Source organism: Bison bison, unplaced genomic scaffold, assembly GCF_000754665.1.
Source record: "Bison bison bison isolate TAMUID 2011002044 unplaced genomic scaffold, Bison_UMD1.0 scf7180017847681, whole genome shotgun sequence".
NCBI lineage: Eukaryota > Metazoa > Chordata > Mammalia > Artiodactyla > Bovidae > Bison > Bison bison.
The window spans coordinates 121744-125578 of record NW_011478254.1 but is presented as its reverse complement, the minus strand read 5'-3'; positions in this window follow the sequence as shown (position 1 = coordinate 125578).

Genomic DNA, 3835 nt, shown 5'->3' with positions numbered 1-3835 from the left:
ACTGATGCTGAAGCTGAAGCTCCAGTACTGTGGCCACCTGATGCGAAGAGCTGACTCATTGGAAAAGACCCTGATGCTGGGCAAGATTAAAGGCGGGAGGAGAAGGGGACGGCAGAGGATGAGATGGTTGGATGGCATCACCAACTTGGTGGACATGGGTTTGGGTGGACTCTTGGAGTTGGTGATGGACAGGGAGGCCTGCCGGGCTTCGGTTCATGGGGTCGCAAAGAGTCGGACACGGCTGAGTGACTGAACTGAGCCGAAAGTGCCAGTGTTGCTGTTCCCATTTGTCTCGGTGGGGAGGAGCGACTCAGGCCCCGCAGGACCCAAGCTGAGCATGGCAGGGGTCTCAGGGGCCCGGGGGAGCAGAGGCAGAGCCCTCTGTGTGGGAATCGTGATGAGTCTCCTGTTAAGTCAGAGCTGGCTTCCTGCGCTCTCCCCTGGTGGCATTCATACCCTGTCCCCCCAACCTGGGGGGGAAGGAATCTGTTGACGGTTTACAGCTGAAGGAGGGACGCTGCCAGATGCTTGCCAGGAACTCGGGTACCAAGGTTTCCACAGGCCAGTGGTGGTTACCATGGTTATTAGACAGGTGGGCAGGAGCAGGAGGGGAGTGGCCCCTGTTGCCAATGCCCAGGAAAGCCCTTCCCTCCTGTGGTCTGGTGTGAGTGGACAAGGAGGCTGGGAAGACCCCACCCCCCATCAGAATCTGCTGGACGCCCCCTCCAGTCTCTTGCCCACGGAGGACAGCAGGGTCCCTTCGTCTGCCTCTCTGTTGATGAACCGGCTCTCTTTATCAGCTCTCCACACACATACCTTAAATGTCAGGTTGGGAATTTAATTTTCAAGTAATGCAATTGCTGAGTTACCATAGTTTCCAGGGAATTTTGCTACCTCATTTTTGCTGTTTTCTTCCTTTATCTTAACAGTGCTTGCTTTTGTGTTGGCAAAAGTCATAGCCAATGTATTTTTCTAGGCAGACAGCTCTTCAGATTTTATGATGCTGGTGTTTGGAATCACACTGAATATTTTAGAGTAAATTAAAGCTCTAACTGCTTACAGGCTTATTAGGATACAGCAGGATTGGGGGGGGGCGCGGTTCTCAGTAAATAAAAGTATGATAGCATCAGAGTTCTAGTAAAAATGAGAAAACCGAGTCATGAGAGAGTTCTAGAGTTTCTCCCACTCGACACTGAAATTCAAGTTAGAAATCAAAAGGGTGTGCCCGCAACTCCCCCTGAGCTGAGCTGAGCTCACAGCAGCTTGGAGGAATTATTTCCATAAAATTCATTTATTTTCTCTAGTATGGTGAGTGTGTTCACATCCAAGATTCCTGATCAGGCTTAAAAAGTTTCTTTTGCCCGTATTTTAAATTTGGAAATAATTTCTATAATTAAATATATTTCTTGAGTTTTAATAACTTGGACGGAAAGGAGATCAACTCACTCAATCCTAAAGGAAATCAACCCTGAATATTCATTGGGAGGACTGATGCTGAAGCTCTAATACATTGGCCCATTTGAAAGAGCTGGCTCATTGGAAAAGACCCTGATACTGGGAAAGACTGAAGGCAAAAGGAGAAGGGGACAGCAAAAGATGAGGTGGTTAGATGGCATCATTGACTCAATGGACAAGAATCTGAGCAAACTCTGGCGGGTAGTGGAGGACAGAGGAGCCTGGCGTGCTGCAGTCCATGGGGTCAGAAAGAGTCTAACTCAACTTAGTGACTCAAAAACAACAACAACGAAACTAACCAAGACCTGTAGCTTAGACCTGGGGATTGTATTTCATGCAGGCATTGGACCAGGGTAGGGTTGTGGTGAGAACTGGCTACTTTTTTCTCACTAAGTGAAAAACTGTGTCACATGATTATACAGCTACCAGAGTGGCTTGGGCTTTTGTCCAGAGGTGGGACAAAAGTCCCTTGGGTTTGAGTGCCTTGGACAGCAAGGAGATCCAACCAGTCCATCCTGAAGGAACTCAGTCCTGAATATTCAGTGGAAAGACTGATGTTGAAGCTGAAGCTCCAATACTTTGGCCACCTGATGCGAAGAACTGACTCATTTGAAAAGACTCTCAAGCTGGGAAAGATTGAAGGTGGGAGAAGAAGGGGACGACAGAGGATGAGATGGTTGGATGGCATCACCTACTCGATGGACATGAGTTTGAGTAAGCTCCAGGAGTTGGTGATGGACAGGGAGGCCTGGTGTGCTGCGGTCCGTGGGGTCACAAAGAGTCAGACACGACTGAGCGACTGAACTGAACTGAGCTGAGAAACAAGCCTGTCCTCTGCACTGAACGCCCGTGTGTCTAACGGGGCTGTGCGAACACACAGCCCGATCCGATAGGAGCTGAATCTAACCAAGAACTGTTCAGTTTCACGTCAAACGGAAACCAAATGCACGCGCTCTGGGGACTCCGGACTGTCCCTGTCGCGGGCACAGGAAGATGGCAGAGCAGAGCAGGGGTGGGGGTGACGTGTGTCGGGGAGAAGCGAGGACCTCCGAGGACAGGAGGGCACCGCGGACGGGAGGGAACGGAGGCCCAGGGGAAGCTGACGCTGGGGGCGTGGAGGAGAGGCGAGCAAAGGGGCAGCGGAAACGGAAATAAAGCGCCAAGAGCAGACCTCTGGACGACCTGCCCTGACAGCTGAGCTGAAATCACCACTGCAGCACCGGGAGGGGGAGCGAGAGTGGCGGAGGGCGCTCCTCCCTGAGCAGCAGGCAGGTGTGCGCACAGGTGCAGGGTTCATTTAAAGCCTTCTACACCCGTGAGCTACAGGCTGCAGCGGGTTTCTGCCTTCGGGTCTGAGCGCAGAATGCCTCAATCTCCAGGAAACCCAGGGTTCTGCCTCTAAGGCCCCCTCCTGATCAGACGAGGCCCACCCCATCAGGAAGGGTGAGCTCCTCTCCTCACAGGCAGGTGCTGACCCGTCCACAGAGGCCTCCACACAGCGCCTGGATTGGGGTCTGATGAGTCACTGGGCACCCAGGTCTGGCCGTGTGGACACAGACAAGTAACCATCACACTGACCGAAGAAGGGAAACTAAAAAATGCATTTGAAACTCAGTGAGGCGTAGGTCGGGCTGCCCAGGTGGTCAGTGCTTTAGGGTAAGGGTCCGTCAGTGAGCCTGCTGCTCAGAGCTCAGTTGCCAAAGAATCTGCCCGAAATGCGGCAGACCTGGGTTCGATCCCTGGGTCAGGAAGATCCCCTGGAGAAGGAAGTGGCAACCTACTTCAGTATTCTTGCCTGGAGAATCCCATGGACAGAGGAGACTGGCAGGCAACAGTCCATGGGGTCGCAAGAGTTAGACACGACTTAGCGACCAAATCACCACCACCACAGGTCAATGAAGCCATTTCCGTGTTCGTTTACTACAATGAAGGGGACTATCCTGGCAGCGATGTGCCTGGATCATATGGGCTTCCCAGCTGGCTCAGTGGTGAAAATATCTGCCTGCCAATGAAGGTGACGTGGAGAGGCAGGTTCAGCCCCTGAGTCACGAAGATCCCCTGGAGGAGGGCATGGCAACCCACTCAAGTATTCTTGCCTGGAGAATCCCAGGGACAGAGGAGCCTGGCAGGCTGCAGTCCATGGTGTCGGACATGACTGAGCACACAGGCAGCGGCAGGGAGGTGCAGACCTGAGTCCACGAAGGCATAGCTGCTCGCAGGGACCAGGAGGGCCACCCAGTGGCCAGGACGGACCGGCAGGGAAGTCCACTCCAGGGCGGGGCTCCACCCCCACCGGGGCCTGGGGCGGGTCCTGGGGCGGGTCCTGGGGCGGGTCCTGGAGCGGGGCGGTCTGTGCCCAGGGCTGGCACGTCTGCCAGTT